This window comes from Dicentrarchus labrax, unplaced genomic scaffold (assembly GCF_905237075.1).
Source record: "Dicentrarchus labrax unplaced genomic scaffold, dlabrax2021, whole genome shotgun sequence".
Classification (NCBI taxonomy): Eukaryota; Metazoa; Chordata; class Actinopteri; family Moronidae; genus Dicentrarchus; species Dicentrarchus labrax.
Window position 1 is genome coordinate 5992384 of NW_026136721.1, and position 21339 is coordinate 6013722.

Genomic DNA, 21339 nt, shown 5'->3' on the forward strand with positions numbered 1-21339 from the left:
AAACTTTCATAATTGAATAGCGCCCCTTACCCAATCCCGCTTGGCCAGGGCGTATTAAAAGAGGCTGTTCTCAATTTGAATTTGTCAAAGCAAACAAATGAGATAGTTTGCATGGAGCGATTTGTCTGAACTCAGGTAATAAGGTGGAAATCACATCAACTTTGTTGTTTGGGTGTTTGCTAAATGAAGCTCATTAGCAGTGCGGAAACTCTGCAGAGAACATCAATAAATTATACCGAACTTATGAGCAAATGAATGTACATGAACACACATATGTTATATGTTATATATATAATTAAGTTAGCGATTATAATGTCAATATTGATGTTGTTACTGAAATAATGCCAGATAATGCATATGTGTTAGTGTATTTACATTCAAAACAAATTAATTGGCCCACATATAAGACAGGGTTTATTTCTGGAGATTATGTCTGTGATGCCTATCTATCAGCAGCTGTTCTCTTTCAATATAGGACCTGGCAGCTCTTGCGTCACACAGTGAAACTGGATAATAAATGATCAGATCTTGCCTTTACACCTGGTATTTTTAATGTGTTATCCTCATTGAGATCGCATCTCTGTCCTCCAGAGTAAAACCTGTGAGAGTAATTTGAGTGGCAGCAAATTAGACCCAGACTCCCAGAGTTCTGTGAGTTGTAGAGTTACAGAAAACCTTATAAACTTTGCAAAACACAGACAAAATCTTTATTATTTGTCCCATTCTTGTAAATTCAGCAAATTATATTCCTTTTTTTGTATAAAAATATTAGCTACTTAGGTGTTGTGTTTTATCTGTATCTGTAGCGAAATGTTAGCAAACTATCTAACTAGTCAGCTAACTCGCCAGCTAAAAATGTATTCGGATTAGCTAGCGAGCAATTTGCTAACATTTGCCAAATTAAGGTGCGATAATTTATAATTTCAGGCGCTGCAACGTTGGAAATAGGACAGTGGCTTGAAGTGACTAGACTATAGCCACCCAGTAGATCCAACTGTTCTGGTTGCATAATAAGGTTGTTGTTTTTTTACTCAGATTTTATTAAAATAGTGGTGTGTTCTTTATACTGTGACGGTTTCCCTAAAATTTGATTGAAAAAAAATCTCTATGGCCTTGCTTACAATATACATATATCGCAATATATTCAATCGTAACTCCTATATCATGATATGTATCATATGGTCAGATGTTGTTGTTTTCCACTTGTCTCTCTCTTCTACAGGACAGAGGAGAAAACCACAGCACCACAATGTAACAGTGAGTCAGTAACTAGCTAAAAGAAAAGCTGTCTGTATTTACTATTGGATTAGTTTGTCCTAATCCTAACCTCCTAATTTAAATAAATATTGTAATGATAATAGTCTATTTATGTGAAAATGCATATTGCATAAAGGCAGCAGCCCTGGCCTTAACAAACATTAAAATTAATTCAGTCATGTCCACCTGTCCACAGTCCAATATTCACTCTCCTTTTAGCTCTTGTCTTGTTGTTATTTCCTCAGGGAAATATGATAATGTTTAGCTTCTAAATGTATGACTTTCTTCACCATACAGCTTGTCACAAAAAAAGAAAAAAAAAAGAAGCTGCCTGCTGCTGCTGAACACAAGGTCAATGAGAAGAAGTGAGATCATAACAAACAGTAAAAGTGCAATAAAAGCAAAACAACGAGCTAAAAAGCTCTGTGGAGCTACAGGATTGCGTTACTGCAAGTGTTCCTTTTAACATTAGATGTAGGCTAGTCATTTCATTGAGTGTTAATATAAATATATTGATCTGTGGGGGTAATGCCTGTCCATATGTTGTTTTATTCACTAATAAGTAACTCAATTCAAAATATAAATATACATTTTTTACCAGACATTTAAAAGATGATATATAGCATATCTTCCTACCTTGTTTTATTAAGTGTTTCTTATCTTTAAACCGTCAAGCTAAATGTCACTTAATTGAAACACAGAGAGCGGCAGAGAAAGACATGCAAATGGACAAAAAGCAAGAGAGACTGTGACATTCACTTGACATTTACTATGGATTTATACAATGAACTGCAATTTCATTCGAAAAACAACAACAGCCGTCAGTGATCTGAATCAATTTGATGTTTGTCACCTCTGGGAACGTCTCTTTTCACGCAAAGTGTTTTATTGATTATGAAATTACTCCTAATGACTACAAAATGCCACTTCTCCTCGTTTTGTCCGCTAACCTCAAGCATGTTTCACCAGGCAGGCACTTGGAGCGCAAATCTGTGGGCTGATGAGAGACAGAGGGGAGGCAGAACGTTGTCACATATTGAGTGTTTATTAAAAAAATGATTGAGCGTATCCATAAGCAATTAAAAGATTATCTTAGTACAAATACAAATAGCAACAAACCAAAAGAGATCTTACATTTTTACTGTTCTTTAGCTCACCTATTCAGGCTCCAGTTCTCAGCATTATCATTTTGTATTACTTCTGTTACATACTGTACTATACATATATTGAACGTGTTATTTCTAACTTCTACATATTGTCATATACTGCAATATAATGTGTATATTTTTTTCACACTTATTTAATTTTTTTTCCTATTTTCTATATATATTGTTGTTACATATTGTAATATAATGCACATATGCTTATAATATCTTGTTTTGCAACTTGAGCAACAGTAACACAACCAATTTCCCCTGTAGTCAATAAAGTAATCTGATTCTGACTCTGACTCCGATCCCTAAGTCTGGAACTGGTCTCAGCTCTCGTTGGACTTTGGTCATTTCAATTTACCACTTAAATAAACATATAAATAAATAAATCAAATCAAAACAAATACTGAACGAAGGGGTGTCAGGCTGAAGAATTAGTTTATTACACCTACCCAAAGGCAGATCTAGAGAAATATTCATGTTGTGGCCAAAGGGTGGCATGGAGATTATATGCTGATTTAATCTCTTACTGTCACATGTATCAGTATTTGCTTGGAAAAGCCCCCAAATGCAGATATTTGAACTCCAAAACATTATTCTGGCACATTAGTAAAGCACCGAATATATATATCTAAAACTGCTAAATTTGACACAAGACTGGGGTGGCCACATATTTCTTTGTTGTGGTAGCTGCCTCCAAACCCCCTCCAAATCCACCCCTACACTTACCCTGTTTACATTATTTGTTATAGATCTCTTTGTATTTAGGACACTGAAAATATACATTATATGTATATAATGACAGCTATACAGTCTATTATTATGGCTAAAGATTCTGACTTCACATCCATACCTGATTATATACCTGAACCTGGAAAAAAAAGCAATGCAACGTATCTCTAAATACAAGGAAACTTAACACAGGCCAAAATAGCATCTAACAAAGAACCTCAAACATCACATTATCACAAAGTAAATAGATCTGCTCATAGCAAATTTAATTTTCACTTTTCTGTCAAGGCCTGCTTTGCTTTAAAATGTCACAATGCTGTCAGTAAATTTAGACTTGCATGCATGAAGACTGGAGGCCCTTTTCTGCCTCAGTTCTGTGATGATCAAATATTTTTATACATCTTTGTGTCTTGAGTATAAAAACATCCTAATTGGCATTGTTTTTTTTTAGTTTAGTTTTTAGTTTTTGTTTTTTTAACTTAAACATTTTTGCTGACATCCTCTTTTTTCATTCTGATGGAATTTAGTAATGTGAGTACAGAAGACTAATAGGCCTCCGTCTGCAACACAACACGATAATTGTGCTCAAATTTGCAGCAAGTGGAAAGAGCATCTGTTAGGTTTTCTAAAACCACCCTGGTTGCTTTTATAATCATCTAGTTAGTTAAAAACATTCATTTTTAAAATAATTAAAAAAACTGCCACCCGTACCTCCCCATTCCCTTATTTTGAGAGCAGGCGCCAACAGCCAGAGCTCATAAATGCAACATCTACCCCAGAAGATCCACATATCTGTCAAACACAACAAAATACTGCATCTTGAAACTAAGCAAGCTAAGTTACCGGTTATTAACGCTACTTTGAATGAGTGACCAGGTTCTTTGTTCGTCCAGTGACACTTGTTATTTACGGCCTGAGGGAGGGGGCGAGTCAGACTCTTACAGGGTGGCCTAGTCTCACATGCCACATGGCAAATAGTGGGCTTTTCAAACACAGGCGGTTCTAGGAATTTAACATGTTGGTGTCAGAGAACCTAGAAAACATTTCCATTAGTCTTTCTCTACAACTCCAGCATAAATATAAAGTGGAATGCACACAATCTAAATGTACAAACACATATTCACATATATATGTTTCATTAATGCTGCTTCAGGTAATTTTTTATAAAAATAACTTCGTGTCATATTTTCTAAAACTTTAACTCTATCATGACAATATTACATGAGAATAATAAGGTTCCTCTATGCAAAAATCGACCTGGAAAAAAATGCTCCTCTCATGTCGTCTTATGTCAAGTATGAATATGTTTAAGTGCATGCTTTCAGTGAGGGTTTTTTCTGTCTCGCAGTCGGGAGCAAAACAAAATAAAAAAATCTGCCTCAAGAGATCTTTAAAGCTACAATATCTAACATTTCTGCATTAAAATGTCACAACAAGCTGAGCTAACGTTAGCAGCAGCTCAGCTCGCAGCCCCCCCTCCTTTGTCTGCCCAACAGCGTGGGAATGAAATTAATTTATTGTAACTGAGAGAAAGTTCAGCAAAAGCACTATAACTGCACAGCAGTTGGTGCTGTTGACCTGGGTTAATGAGGAAGCAGTGTGTTATAGTAATATTTAAATGATGAAATTGATATATTGGGTCTCAGTGGCAGTGAAGGTTAGGTGCCTTGCTCAAGGGTACCTCAGCAGTGCAGAGGAGGTGAAACTCTCCAGCTACCAGTCCACACTCCATAATGTGGTCTGTGGGACTTGAACCAACAACCCTCCGGTTCCCAAGCCAAGGCCCTAAACACTGAACTACTGATGCCCCAAAACAACGTGGTCCCCGGGCAGGTGACGTTTCAGATATTAAACTGATAAGAACAGATACTACACTTGATCTTAGCCAAAAGGCTGAGAAGCGAGGGCGACAGTAAAAAAGGGGGGAGGTCAGTGCAACAAATAAAGCAAAAAACAGCAGTAGAAGTGTGAGTGCAGAAGAAAAACGAAAGGCGGATGACAGCGAAGGAAAGTAAAAGGTAAAAATAGAAAAAGCAATACAGAGGAAGGGAGGAAGGTGAAAGGAAGAGCAGAATACAAATAGAAAGGGAAGAGCAGCAAAAGATTAAAACAAAAGGGATGGCCTAACGAGGAAGAGGTGGTCTTTTATGAGGATAAGAGGGTGGAAAGGAAAAGAGTAAGACAGGAAGAGACAGAAAAAAAGGTACTTAACACCGTGAAAAAAAAAGTCAGAACTGGAGAAAGGGAAAGAAGTAGTTGTAGAGGGGAAAGAGCAGGAAAGGTGTGAGTGGAAGGAGGAGACATCCAGAGAGAAACAGAGGAGATGAACAAAAGAGGAAGTTATTACGGCTCAGCAGGAGCCAGATGAAAGAGCTCTGATGGCTGAGGCAGATGGAGCTCCTCTCCCAAATGAACAAGTCAGCCTGATGAGGAATGCAAAGTGAAACAGGATCTTCTAGCAGACTGCTGTCGTACAAATCACACTGCGGCCAGACTCATTCCTTCCTGTGAAGTAGCTTGTCGAGCAAAAAATCTCTACAAGTCCTCAATAAAAATAGCTCATTCGTCAGTCTCTCTGACACGACACACGTAGCTAATTCCAAAACGATCTGTACGGGCGTTTTTTTCTGATCTGCCACCTCTATGGTTAAAACTAGGGAGGGAAGTTGAGGGAAAAGTAAGGGTTGTAGTCCTGGAAATTCAGCTACTGCACAGTAGTAATAAAAAAAATCCAGAATACATGGATATGTAAATCAACACAACTCACACTGACCCCCAGACATTTTTGGTAAAATATGCAACTATTTTTAAAAGTGTGTCTTTCTCCCACAGATATATTGTAAAAAAAACTGCCTAGAATGATTGTATAGTAATCATTAATAAATCATTTTTTAGAAAAGCTGCCATTAAATCAACATTATTTGTGATGTTACAAATCCCGCTGGTAGGCCCCGCCCCTTAAAATCAGATGTTCAGTTAGCACAGAGAAACTTTCCACTTTCAGCAGATTAATTTGAAAACATCCTTCTGTCAAACTCTGCACAGACATCATTCTGTACAGTGAAGATCAAACATCACACTGAAGAGGAAACACTGATTTCTGACTGCAGGGACTTTCAGCTTTTCTGTCTCCAAATTTTAGCATACTAAGAAAATTCAATGCTCCCAAACAGGCAGTATGGTATAGGTTCGTTTTTTTGCTTTACATACAACTGAAAGGACTTTTATTCAGAAGGTTCCCAGAGTGCCCAAGAGGATATATTTTATGGTTTTAAGAACCCTGAACAGCAGAAAGAGGGTGAGAAAGTTAAGAAAAGAAAAAAGAGTGCAGAGCTGAAAACCCACTTTGAGGCATTTCTACAGTTTGGCTTCAAAGCCTCTCTGTAAGCAACTTGTTCTTCACAAAGCACAATCTGGCTCATTTATTTTCTCTTTTAAAAAAAATTATATGTTTATTTATTGTGGGATGAGGGTTTTTTGTGGAGTGCACAAGTCACAAGTGAGACTGAAACTTACTGAAATCTGCGTGTCCTCGCACACATTGATACAGCAAGTAAACAGTGATGAGAGATTTTAATCAGTTTGGATTGTATTTTTGTTACAGTATATAAAACTGTAATATTTGAGCAGTGGAACAGAAAGAAGCCTCTTTCTTGTAGTGGATTTACTTTGTACTTAATTTATTATTATAATTGAATTGAATTCCGTTTTTATTTAGAATTTTATCTGAACCTCTCTCTTAGGGTGCATATATGCACCAGCACCAGTTTAAAGACCATTTCAGTGATTTAAGACGGATTGGTTGAGAAAAAAAAACGGTGTATAGAATGAGCAAATGTATCATTATGGACAACTTCCATCCAGAAATGTTTTTTGCACTGCCAAATAACAGATTTATTCAATGTGAGTATGTTACAAGTGTTTAAAAAAAACTATACAATTTTACAAAACTTTCAATATGGCACAGAATAAGGCATAATTAAGTTCTTATTAATGACATGTCACATATCATGGTCAAGGCTGTGCATTGCTGAAAGATCAGTGAATATGATCTGATTGGGTTTGATTTTTAATGGCTAAGCCAACATTTTTCATATTAACTGGATCAGGGGATTCTGACTATGGCAACGGATGTGCATTCAGACTCTGTGGCAGGTAGGCTAGCTCCTTAAAACTTCTCTGGTTTTGTTTTAATCTGTTTTTGGAAACACATACTACCTATGACAGAAATGGTCAACAGTCAGTTAAAGAGCAGCAGACTTTGGGATGGTCCACCCAGCCAGATTAACCGAACGGGACCAGCCCATCAACAGTGGGTGCTGTTGCCCCTGGAGAGAGCTGGATAGGAGCCATGCTGGTCCAGCTTGGACTTCAGGCTGCTCCTGGCTAATGTCCGGTTTTGGACGAAATGGGACTGGGGATAGCCGAACAACGGGTAATCCGAGATCTTTACAGAGACCTGCTCCATCAACATCCCAGATCAAGCACTCGACAGGGGGACCGTGCTTCAAGCCAACAGAGCGCAGTATGAGTGTGTTTTCATCCATGATGCTTGGTATTCAAACACAGTCAATGGATGGACATTGTTTTTATGTAAAGCTCAAACCATATTATCATCGTTATCATGTTGCTGCTGTTATTATTTCCTGTATATGTGTATATAAATAACTGTATATATTATCTTATTCAATTTAAGTTAGTTAGTTTAAGTTATTCTATACATTTAATTATACTTTCCTACTTGTGTAGCATGAAGGGGCCGCAAACTTAAATTTTGTTATACACCTTCTTGATCATTTCAGCCTGTTTTCTGACTGACTTAACCATTGTTTTTGTCTACAACTCACCCACAGGGATTTTTAATTGGATTGCCAAAGTGTCAGCACTATTAATGATTAAACTAATGACAATCATAAGTCAGAGTTACATTTTTATTTCTCCAAACCTTTTTTTTTATTTTATGGCCTAAAAGTTGCTTTACTGCTCACTATTCAAGTCATATAAAATAAGTACAAATTATTTCATGTTTTCATCATTTAAATGAGAATACGACATGTTTTTATTATATTATATATAATGTATATTTATCAGTTTTTTTCTGGGTTCATGGATAAGGGTAATTTTTTTAGCCCTCTCCATGGGAACTATGTGTGGACATCAAAAGTATGCCAAAACCCACGCACTGCACCATAAAAATATGTATGCCTGTGTTTAAACATGTGAGCTGTACTGTACAATTGTTGAAGGGAAACTAAACAAAGAAGTACAGATATATTCAACTGTAAGGGAACAGAACTTCAGAATAAACACTATTATTATTCATTATTAAGACACCCTGTATTGTGTATCACTGCTGTTTTGACAGAAGTATTACACTCAAGTGCAAATTACATTTTCAGTTAAATAAACACAATATTTTTTGTATGAAATATAGTGTTTGTTTATCGAAATGTGTTAGAGGTTTCATAAAAACTAGATGGCTGAAGGAAGTTTAAAAAGCACTAGTTTGATTACTTTCAATTCTTATGTTTTTCTTTTTCTTGCGTTTGTACTTTATTTCTTCAGTCAAAGTCTAAACTGATGAACGATCAGGGACATTTATATGCTGCATGTATGCTGGAAGGTTAACCCAAACCCAGATTAGTAGAATTAGTAGTAAACTGAACCTTAATGAGGAAACAGTAATCAAAGTAATAGATTTATGATCTATAGCACTATTTATTTTGATCGTATTTGCTATAAGTTGTTTTATAAGTTGCTATATTTTGTGCGGTATGTTTTCTTCAGTAGGATTTTTGTTGCCTTTCCTCTATTTTATTTGCGTAGAATATGGTTCAGAATCAAATATTCCTTTTAATTCTTTTTTTATTTAAACAAAAATAGTGGTTGGGAGAGAAGACGTGTTGTGTTTGTGCATGTAGAATTTAACATTTAGAATTAAGTAAAATCCTGAAACGAGTAGTGATGTGTTGTTTGTGACCGGGTCGGCTTCTGCCTGAGAAAGAGATTTTTATTTTCTTTCTTTTTTTAATGACAGAATAATGAATTGATCCTAAAACAAACACTGTAAAAACCGATGAGTTATTTTAACTCAAACTGATTGCCTTAAACAGTTTAAACCGTTAAAGTCCAACATTAATAAATATCCATTACAAAAATATTTGATTTGAGTACAACCAACTCATTTATTGTTGAGATAAGGTGAATTAAGTTAATTGTACTTAAAACTAGTAATTATATTACACTAATATACAGGATTCCTCCAAACTTATTCAAAATTTGTTAACAGAATTTATGTGAATAAAGTCATGTTAAAATAAAAATGTTACCACTTAAATTGAATTTTTTTCTTCCACTGAAGCAAATTATTACATTACCTGTCAAAACAGCTGACATACAATTTACAATTCATTCATTATCAAAACAGTAGCCAATTAAGTTTGGGGCTTTGGGGCATACATTTTTGTAATGATATATATATAATAGTAAACTTAATTAAACTTAAGTCCGACCTGGAATACTCACTCACACGTTTATTACCAGTCGTTTAGATTACTGTAATACTCTATTGACTTGAAAAAGTCCATAAAAAGCTACAGCTAGTTCAGAATGATGCTGCCAGTCTGAACTAAAACTGGAACACATCACTCTGCTGCAGACACTGCACTGGCTGCATGTATCTTGTACAATTGACTTTGAAATTATTTTGCTTGTTTATAAAGCTTTAAATTACCTTGCTCCTGCATATATCAGAGACTTTCTTTAATTTTTATGTCCCAGACAGATCACTGAGGTCTCTAATTGTTCCTTATGTGTCCAATAAAAGTGCCTTCTGTTTTTATGCCCCTAAACTGTGGAACTCACTGCCTCTGGATATGAGAATGGTGAGCTCTGTCAGTACTTTTAAAATGAAATTAAAGACCTATCTTTTTAATCTGCCTTTTACTTTGGGATGTTATAACCTTAATTTTTTAGGTTTTACTCATTGGTTTTTCACTATTTGTCTCCCTGGACTATCATTGTTTTTATGTTTATATTTTATCGTTTCCATTGTAACCATTTTCAGCCTTGCAAAATGTAATTTATTGTCATTCACTTTTGTTTTTATGTGTTGTTTTAGTTTGTTATGTGAAGCAGTTTGGGCTGCATGTTTGTACGAAAGGTGCAATACAAATAATGTTGAGGTGAATCACCAGTAATACTGATATAGCAAAGATTAAAGCGTTTAGCATTTCAGTGTTTAAATCAGTAAGTGCTTACAGTTTTGTGTTTCCCGCAGAGACCATCAGCCCCAGGGTGCCATTACAAAACAGAAAGCTTCTCTTAATAAATGCACCCAAAATGAGAATCACTCACTATATGCAGGAGATGTCTGTATACGAATGTCTGTTACTTTTAAATCACCCAACTTTGTTCACAGATCTTACTTACACTTTCAATGCACAGTTTCATACACACAGACTCTCAATAATATATTATTAGTAGTGCAAGGGCAACAAGAACGTCTGTTGCAGCTGTTGCAGTTTTGTCCAATAACTGAGAGAGGAATTGAAAACCTCAATAGCATACTTTAGCCTTCAACGACAGGACTTCCACTTTGATTGGACATTACAGTCTGGGCCTGACTGATGCAGCCAAGACTTCTAAAGTTCCTTATTTCTAATAATGAGTACCTGAAAGTCTTTCAGCTCAGCCTCAGACACAACATCCTGTTTTAATTAATAAAGTTAGCAAAGGAAATTCAGAAATATCTGGACTTTAATAAAATAAGTTAATAGTTTAGCAGAAAAAGCGATCAAAGAAAACAGGAACACTCACCACCTCCAAACTTTCAGTCTTCTTCAAACAACCTGCATGTGTTTTCTTGTTTTTCTGCCAGTTTGTTGGTTACAAACCAGCCCAGAATCTAATTTAATAACACCGTTCCATCGGATAAAGTAAATGACAAGATCAAAATTAAAATTACCTCAATGTTTCAGCCAGTAAACAACACTGTTTTCTCGACAGACACCAACAACAAATATTTGACCAAATGTCTGGGCAGTGGGCTAGAAACTCCACATAAGCCTTAACGCCATTACTTATTCAGGAAGTTTATTGGTGTGTAAATAATTGATCACCTAATTAAGGGGGGAAGTTGGGGAGATATGGGGCTGAATGCCTCTTTACCAGTGGGCTTTTGGTAAGTGCATGGTTTGGTGGAGCACGACAGAGAGGCGCCAATGAGAGTAACTTCTGACCAGCACGTAAAATTCCTTTTCATATAAATTGACCTGAGCACGGGACACACTAAAGAGGGAAAGATGCACAGCAGCACCAACTGTGTAGCTGTGCACTTACAATCAGGTGAGTCTCTGTACACTTTTAAAATCAGTGCTCACCTCAGATTCATTAAAACTTTGACTTTTGTCATGTGGAGAGCCACCTGTGCTGCCTTTGATTTTCTCAGGCAGATGTTGCTGTTGACCATTTTTGTGTCGTTTATTGCTAGGGAAGTAAGGCTTTTGGAACAGCATTCACAACTCAATGAAACTCCACTGAAAGTCATGAAACCCTTTAGTTGTCAGTTCTTCATCACCTGATCTCATCTTCTTAACAAATCATTAAAAATAAATAAATAAAATTAAGTAAAAGTCTGACCAAAAACACATATTTGACTTGAAATAACAATACTAATCAAAATGAATTGAGCAAAAACACAATTTTGTTCTTGAAAGAGAAACAGAAAAAGTTCAGAGCACTTTCTCAAAAAACACAGATAGCATTTCCAGCACAACCTGAGTTGAGGGTTATGAGGATGTGATCTTAAAAATGGCCTCACCACCTATTTAGTTGTATGAGTCATGACTTCTTATAAAGGATAAGGAAGGCAATATTTCCTTTTTTCCTTTTTTTCTTAATTGTGAAGAAATCCGTTGAAAAGATTGATACCGACAAGTATTGTATTGTATGTACATTGTATTTTCATCCAAAAACGTGTTACTTAAAACACCCACAATGTAGATTATTTCTAACCTATCATGCTGCAGCAAATGTGTAAAAATCCACCACTTAAAATAGTCCCTAAAAAACATTTTATGCACGTTTAAGGAACATTTTGTTTTTAATAAATTAAGACCAGCTTTTCAGTGAAATTAGTTGCTTTTTTTAAAATGAAGCTCCGTATTTGTGAAACATTTTTGTTCTACTTTTTTTTCCTGTGCTGAGTGCCACAGACAGGCTGCAGAGGTGAAAAAGTATTACACACATTGTTGGTTTTGGTATTTTATCTTTAAATTCTAAATTCTAAATGATCTACAATTATTTACAGCAATATTCAACAATTACCCTAACGAATAATGTGTGTATTGACTTAATATATGGATTATGCATTACTGACTGACAAATCTCATGCAGTGGTCAGAGATTAGACAGACATTATTATTATATCTTAGACAGAAGACAAATAATTACTTTAATTAATTTCATGTGCACAACTAGTAAAGCACAGGTGAAGGGTCTGGAGGAATTAGCTCTGGTTAGCATAGATTTACAGTCCTATTCAAGAGAAGACTATGCACTGACTCTGAGTCAGGGAGTTGTACCCAGTTATTATTCATTTTCCTCCTTTATTTCAATAACGTTTTTGCCATTTATAAAACCATGTCTCAGAAAAAACAGAGAAAAAACAAATAAATAAAACAACAACCTTAATTTGCAGTTTGAATATGGTGAGGACTCTACTTCAGAGTAAATTTCCAAACAGTGATGGTTCTATAAAGCACCATTTCCTCCACACTCTCTGCAGGACCCGTTTTTTTAGAGTGATGATTTCACTATCAGAGCCAACGGATTCTCCTAGAGAGGCCTTTTAAGAAAGCTGGCTAATGCCAACCATTCATCATCTTGTTGGAAAACACACGCCAAGCCAGCAGATAAAAGTGGCATTCATCATTCCATTTATCGTACATGAACATAAATATCAGCCATTTGGGCCACACGTTTTACCCCACCGCCTTACAGTGGAAGCAATTTTAGAATGAGAGGCTCCAGCAAGACTGAGATCAGTGTTTTGCATTGAGCTTTACCCTGGAGTGTCTTAAAGATTGTTTTTTTTTGTTTTTTTTCCTCTTGTGTATTTACTGATTTTAGTAAATATACAGCTTCACCCTTGGGCTCAAGATCATCTCCAGAATTTTAAACGGGGTAAATATAGTGTCATTATTATTATAGTGTCATCAAACCATATTTTTCATGTGGAAACTTATTGAAGCTAATAATGGAATTTCCCTCCCCTTTTCCCTGCATGAAACCATCCATTTGAAATATTTAAATGTTAATATGAACAATTTAAAACACTCCACAAAAAGCAGGGGGAAAAAAACTAATCTTTTAATCTTGAGAACAGAATGCTTGTCATGCATCTATAATATAGTCAAATAAATAATAAAAAGATATGTTAAACATTTGTTAAAAACTGCTTGTTACTTGAGCCATTAAGTTGTATATTGGCATCCTTTTTTAACTTACTCTGTCCTCCAGTATCCACAGTCACTGAGCTGAAAGAGAAGTAGGCCATCTCCCAGCCAGAGGCAGCTGAATGCAGTATTTAAAAAGCATTACTGTAGAATACAGTACAGTAATGGGCATGCTGGGATCACTGTATTTAAGTGTCACACTGCATGGCATAGATCCCAGCGAGGGGCCCTAAGTGGGTAAACTTTTTGTCAACAATAAAAGACGTCAAATAAGAATTCAAAGCCAGACCTTGATCGTGGCTCATTACACATTACAACACGGCCTGTATGTTCTGTCCAAAAATCCTAAATTACAAGCCCATAGCACATTATGAAGCAATTAAACATTCTGCAGTCAGTGAAGGGAGACAACCCTACTGAGCCATTACTATACAAATATAAACATAATAACAGGCAGTGCTAAACTTTATAGAAAGAAAAGGAGGGAAAACCTATATGGAAGGCCATTTAAAAAACTGATGAAGTTAGGGATGATGAAAATAAAAAGCATCCATGTTCAGTCAAATTTATGAAATACTACATCAACATTTTGATTTCTTGACTAAACATTAATTGATCGTAGAATTTGAGTCAAAGATTCTGAAATAACGCTTTTGGGGTTTAACAATTTTCATATGTAATGACCGAGCATGTATGGAAGCCCATTATACCAGGAAGACAAAATCCCCCCCAAAAATTAAGAATGATGCAACAATATTTACATGCTATTTAGTTTGCATTTAACCAAGGTAATATATGTTATAAATTCAGCTCAAAAAATTGATGAAAAGTTAGAGAAGATGAAAAAAAGCTCTCATGGTGAGTAGTAATCAATTTTGACTCTATAATATTGAATGTATGTGATCCAAAGTCATATTTTTTGAGATAGTACATCAAATAAATCAATATGTCAGTATGATTATCAGTATGGTGGACTAGGGGTTAAAGGCCATTAGGTAAACTAAGATTAGGACAACTCTAAGTCACTCTTGGAGACAGCAGGTTATACATTTGAAAGAGACAAAGACAAAAGGTACAGCCTATAATCATCATCCAAAAATTCCAAAAAAAATTAGCCATTATTAAATAAATCAACAAATAATTCTCCATGAAGTCAATTTTAGGTTATTTGTTGCATGCTTCATCTTATTACTGTAGAAAAGGATTAGTGCCACAGGTTAAAAATGTATTGAGTTCTTTTATAGACAGAATTCTGAGAATAAAGTCCAAATTCTGACTTTAAAGTCAGATTTAACAAATAAATAAATAAAAAGATTGTACTCATGTCTTTAAACTTCAGAATTCTGACTTTACTTTAAACTCAGAACTCAAATACATTTTTCACATGTGGCCCTAATCCTCTTCCCTATTTTACTATCTGTCTGAAGGAGATTTGTGTTTGGCAATAGTTGTTTATTGTTCATTCGACATATATAACTCTGACCATTTTCAAAAAGTTTCAAATAGTGCAAATGGTGTTTTCCACATTTGTCTCTTATTATTCAAAACTGCAAACTAAACTAAACTAAAAACGCTGCTACTGAAATTAGGGTTGACATATGGGACCGACTGCACATTTCAATCCCCACAAAAGCATGAAATGAATACAGAAAATTTGCTCTGAAAATGAACTTCTCTATGAGGCGGTAGAGACTGTTATTGTTGCCGTGGTCAGGGAGGAAGCTGACATTTGATGTTAAACCGGCCAATAGCAGCCCCACATGACCCTATTTTAAACCATCGTATAAGACAATCAAGATATGGACATCAGTAATGGAAAGTAGAAAGTACTATAAAGAAATGAGCAGATGAGGACAAGACTCTTGGGAAACTTACTTAAATTGTTTGACTTTATGGTGGTGTAAGACAGATGTGAGTGCAGTTCATCCAGAAGGAGAGAAGTGTAAGTGGTAGTGAAGTCAGTGCTCTAGCACAGTCAGTGTAATGAGATTCATTAAGACAACCGCTGCAGTCCCACAGCACAGACTCCTTCTCCTCAGTTTAGTTTGTTTGGCCTTCAGTATTTTTATTCATTTATCCATTCATTTAGCCAGCAATTTAGCAAGTGAATGCCACAAGAGTATTTTTAAATGTTAGGGCTAACATGCTGAACACACACATTGATTTCTAATGTGGTTCTCCAAAGCACAAGAGTGAAAGGAATATAACTTTTAGCATTTGAGCTTTTAATGCTTTCATCAAATAAAATGTAAATTCAATGAAAATATTCAACTGGTCACACAGCCATGACTGACCCTGTCTTTTCCTTGCATTGTTTCTATTTTATTTTTACCTCGCTGTCCTTCTGCTTTACCTTTCTTCAGTTTTACATTTTTGTTGTAAATATTAATATTATTGTGCACATACAGCAACAAACACTGTAAATTAGCCTACTTCATATATTTTGCGATGAGGTTTTGCTCAAACATTCAAATTTCTTCGGTCCATTAATCCATTAAGATGATGATAAAATCCTGCATGAATGTCATAAAACTGCATCCATTATATTCTTTTACAGTCATAAATAAAAGGACCATGCTGGGTTGATTTTTTGGAAAAGAGTATGTATTAGTAAAGCCCTGTTCAATTATGCAAGCCAATACACTGATCTCTTGAGATTAACAAACAAAATTACTGTATATATTAATATAAAACAAATACTAATGGATCAGTGTACCACAGTAGAAAAATAACAGCCCATAGTCATTATCCAAACATGTCAAAAAAGTAAGACACTCTTAATGATCAATCAATAGAAACTGAATAGGTTAATTATCCAATATGTTTGATTAATCAATTTGATTAGAAAACAGAATGAGTGACGAAGTGGCATAATGAGAAAAACAAGCTTTTCGTGTGAACGGCAACAGATCAATCAATACTTATTGTGTAGGTTAATAGTCGCACTAATTGCCCAGCAGTGGCTGATGGATGGTGTTCAGGAACATGGCAGCCTGATGAGAACGTAAGAGTAAGACCTCAGGAATAAATGAAGGAAGAATGGAGACATAATAAATGCATTCTTTGTAAATCGGTGTATTTAGTTATGCACTATGGCATAAAGCCAATAATGCTTTAAAGAAAGAAGCATGACAGTTGTAGCACCATGTTCTACATTCCGTGTATACAGTTGAAAATACCTATGTCAGAGGAGATATAAAATTCGGAAATTCAGCAGTAATAAAATAACAATGTTTCTTTTATTTTAATAAAATAGGTTTGTGCTGCTTTTGTAAAATAAATAAATATATTTTTTCAGCTAAATATTTGCATCGCTATTCAATTCAATTCAATTCAATTCAATTTTATTTGTATAGCGCCAATTCATTCAATTCATCAAGTTACAGTATCTCAGGACACTTTTCAAATAGAGCAGGTCTAGATTGTACTCCTTATAAAATTATTTACAGAGACCCAACAGTACCACCATGAGCAAGCACTTGGCACTTGTTCACGTTCAACTTAAATTTAAAAATTGAAATGCAATGCTTTGAAGTTCAAGTTCAGTTCTCACATTAGCAACCTTCCAAAAGCAAAATTTTCAGCAAATAATTATATGTTGTCGACATGCTACATTGCTAATATTAGCATGTTAGCATGCCTATAGCAATTAATCTCAAAGTGGAACTGGGTCATGAGTTTTTGAGGTTTCTTGTCATAAACCAGTTAAAAATATTTTTGCAAATTGCACACTTGAAGCACTGGTGGAGCAGGGGATTATCTTGACTTCGTACAGTCAGTTGGATTCATCCTCTAGCGAACATGAATGCAAGTGCCAAATTTCATGACAACACACGCGATAGTAAAGGGAGAAGAGCAGAAAATCCTTGTCGGTGAGGAGGGGCTAGAGAGAGGGAGGTTCAGCAAGTCCACGGGGCACTCCAGGCCAACGGGTACACTGGATGATGGCAATCCTGCCCAGACTTAAGACCAGTGTAGACACATGTAACCCAACAGGGACCATCAGGACATCCCAGGGGGATTTCCTGGACTGTCAGTACATCTTGAAAGTCACAAGGACTTAGCACTCGCCACAACCCATTAAACACCTCCAGATCTCTGGTACACCCTAAAGACAGGACGCCCCTGAGACTACAGTGATTTATGGCATCACATGTGACACCTGTGGGGAACAGTACATTGGTGAAATGTCGAGACCCTTGAACCTGCAAGCAACATTTGTGTGGGGCCCATGTGGGTATTAGATGGGCTGAAAAATGGAATTGTCAGCTAGTTCCATAATGGCCCCATGTCAATTTCCAGGCTTTATGCAGGATTTCACTGGGTGTTAGCTGGGGCCCAACTGGTCATTCGGTAACCCAAATGGGCCCCATTTGTGTTGCCCACTCTGAGCCCATACTCTCATTTCTGACCCAACTGACCCAACTAGGACCCACATAGGGATCCCACATTGGTTCGTCAACTTAGTTGACCCAAGTGGGCCCCAGATACAATGCCCATTTTGGGTGCAATACATTTCATCTGAGTATATGTTTAAAGTCAAAATAATCCATAGGCTATGCTTTTTTAAATTCAAAAACGAGTTGCATTCACACAGGTCAGTGAAGCATTCAACAACGTGATAATGGATGGATTTTTAATCATCTATAATAATGGGATCGTTATTTTGCACAGGGAACACAAAAGTAATTAATATGAAACAACACAACAAGAGGGTTAACTAAGTGGTGTTTGTGTCTGAATCTTAACCATAGCCTTGTCATGTAATAAAACAGATTCATTTTTCAACAGTGATATAATAGTTTTGGAATAGAACGGACAAATGATGTTGTCCTGTCGATGGGGGGCATCAGATCCAAAAATGTGTATATTTGTTCTCCTGTAGAGCATGGACCAACCAACACCAATTCATCACCCTAACCTCAATAGCCATATTTTCAGCTTTGATACATAAAGGTCACACAACTTCCTACAATGAGAGTGAACTTAAATATGAAACTGTTCGCTGAAGATGACTGTAGGATTGCCGTTGGATTATTTTGTTATACATTCTGTCTTGTCAAGATATTTCACTTTGTGGTGTTAGAGGCTAAAAGGTGAATACAAAAATACATCTGAATACAGAAACTAGAGGATTTAATAAAAAAGCTCTGTTGATGGCTTTTATTTGCAGCATTTTACGCATTCAGAAAGCTGACCATATACACATGGTGCCACAAAGAACGTCTCATTAGATTGTAAGTAGCAACACATTTACTACTTGCAAAGGAGGACTTTGTGATAAAAAAGTGCATTCAGATAGATGGTTCAATGGACTGATTGATAGATGGCTGTGAACTTTTTGATGCCAAATGAACGCCTGGCTTACTGAGTGAAAGGTCAGGGAGAGATGAGAGATGATAATGATTTTTTAATGATGGTTCTGAAAGGCACCCCATTTGCTTCTCATGTGAAGTGCTTTGAGGGAGGGAAAGACTTATGTAGATTGAGAAAGCAAGCTCAAGAAGACATGAGTCTGACAAGCACAATTGGCCCACCCCTCACATTCAGCAGATGAACAGCATGACCTTACAAGGCCTTACCCCTCTGTTCTGTTCACTTCTTAACTATAATATTGTATGATGTAATGACTTGAAAAAAGGTTACTGTTTGATGGAACATCTTTTACTTTACTTACATTTGAGTTATAAAGTTTGAGTTAAAAGCACAGCAGTGCGCTCAGATGTAACAAACATTAAAAAAGGTCAGTTTTCAAAGGGCTGGCTCAGTTTGAGAGACTGTTTCTCAGCAGGTTTCCTGTTCGGCAGTGGTAAAAGGAGAGAAGAAATAAGGGTATTTACAGAGCGAGAAAGGAATAAATCTAAATTAGCAAGAGAGAATTACAGGAAAGACTAGAGTCAGTAAATGAAAGATTAGCAGAGATAGTAAAGGCAGGATCAAGATTTTATAGTTAATTAGATGTGTTCACATCAGATGTTATTAATAGCATTAAACATATTCATATATCTTACAAAATGATCTGTTTTTTGAGTGTCATTAGTAAAATGAGTGTATAGGTTGATTTTCTCAGAAATATATCAGTCAAAGGAGAACACCCACTTTTCAGTGACGAAACTATAAGGAACTGCAGTGACACAGAAAGACTCCATTACAATGGAAAAAAATAAAACAAAAGCAAATAATTAACTAAACAAGGCTCAGTGTAAAACTTTTACCAATTTGTGCATCCCAGCCTTCCAAACCAACATCCAGGCTGTATCTGCACTGTGCATCGTGTCACTGCTAGGGATTTATCGTTTTTTGTCGTTGATCCAGATAGGGGCAGTGCCATTATACATCATACCCAACACTGAATAGATTGGATGGACAGATTGTGTCTTGACTGGTAGGTACAGTAACTGTGTCAAACCACTCTGATATTTTGGTGCACTCATTTTTGATTTTACCTCTAAAGAAGTGCTTGAGATGATATGGCTAGGCTGTTTGCCTGTCTGATTGTTTAACTGTTTATTGTCCCATTGCAACAATGTTGCTTCCAAAATCTCAGCAAGAAAGTTAAACAACTGTGTGGTCGTTCTACAGTCTACATTTTGATTGGTGCTCTGGGTGAATAGTATTTAGGGAAAGTTGGTAAAAGGACCTCTGTCTTTGCACTTATGTTCAGGAGGGTTCCGATTGCTCTGTACTTTAGGGTTCAGTATTTTGCTCAAGGACACTTCAACATGCAGCAAGAGGAACCAGGGATTGAACCACCAACATTCTGATTAGTGGACGACCCACTCTAGCTCCAGAGCTACTGCAAACTTGTTCGAAAAAAAAAAGTGTTCGAGGGGTACACGATGTTGTGTGCTTGGTATATGATATAAATGTGTATGACTGTAGGATTAAAAGGTAATGTTCATAAACACTGATGTTTGACACTTACGCTTTTCTAATTGAGACGCGTTGCTAATGGTTATCATTCAGCTTTTACTTCAAGATGCAACCATCACAGCCACTGTGTGTATGTATGTGTGTGTTGTGTGTGTGTGTGTGTGTGTGTGTGTGTGTGTGTGTGTGTGTTTATATCTGCACACGCATACCTGTGTTCTTGTGTCTATCTGTGAATTCCAGTCGAGTTGTCCAGTTCTGGGAGTCCTCTGGCTCTATTTCATCACAGTGGGAAGCAGCTCTCCAACTTTGATCAGAGAAGTCTGTAAAGCAAAACAAAAACAGATCTCAGCTTGACATATTTCTACCAAACTCCACTAAACAATATCAAACTTGCTGCCTACTCCTGGGTATTTCAGAACACAGAGGGCACAGCTTTACACAGGGACAGTTGCCTCAACCAAAATAGAAAGACGACAGTTTCACTCCACTTATTTTTACGTGAACAAAATACACAAACAAGTCCAGATGCTGTACAGTCTCATCACACCTAGCTGAGTGTGTAGCATCAGCTGTAGTTAAAAATTACAATGAATAATTAGGGTAACCATAGTAACCAGTATTGCATTGTCAAGAAAAAATTGTAATGTCTAAAGACCTGCTAGTGAACTGTAGAGGTGGTAACGTTCATTACACCAAATAAAATTAAATGTGTACCCTACACATTCAATTTTGAATATTCCTAAAGCTTTACTGGCACTTAAAAAATTATTTTTTTCTAGAGTAAATGCCATGGGGTCATTAAAATCAAAAGGGTCCATCCCCTTGAGAGCATGTTACTGAAATCAAGTCAAGTGAATAACCTGAAATGC

General features: G+C 36.2%; 1 pseudogene; it reads right to left on the bottom strand.

The window, feature by feature from the left end:
• Nucleotides 1-4870: 4870 nt before the first annotated feature.
• Nucleotides 4871-5045, bottom strand: LOC127355678 (uncharacterized; annotated as a pseudogene).
• Between the last annotated feature and the right edge of the window lie 16294 nt (nucleotides 5046-21339).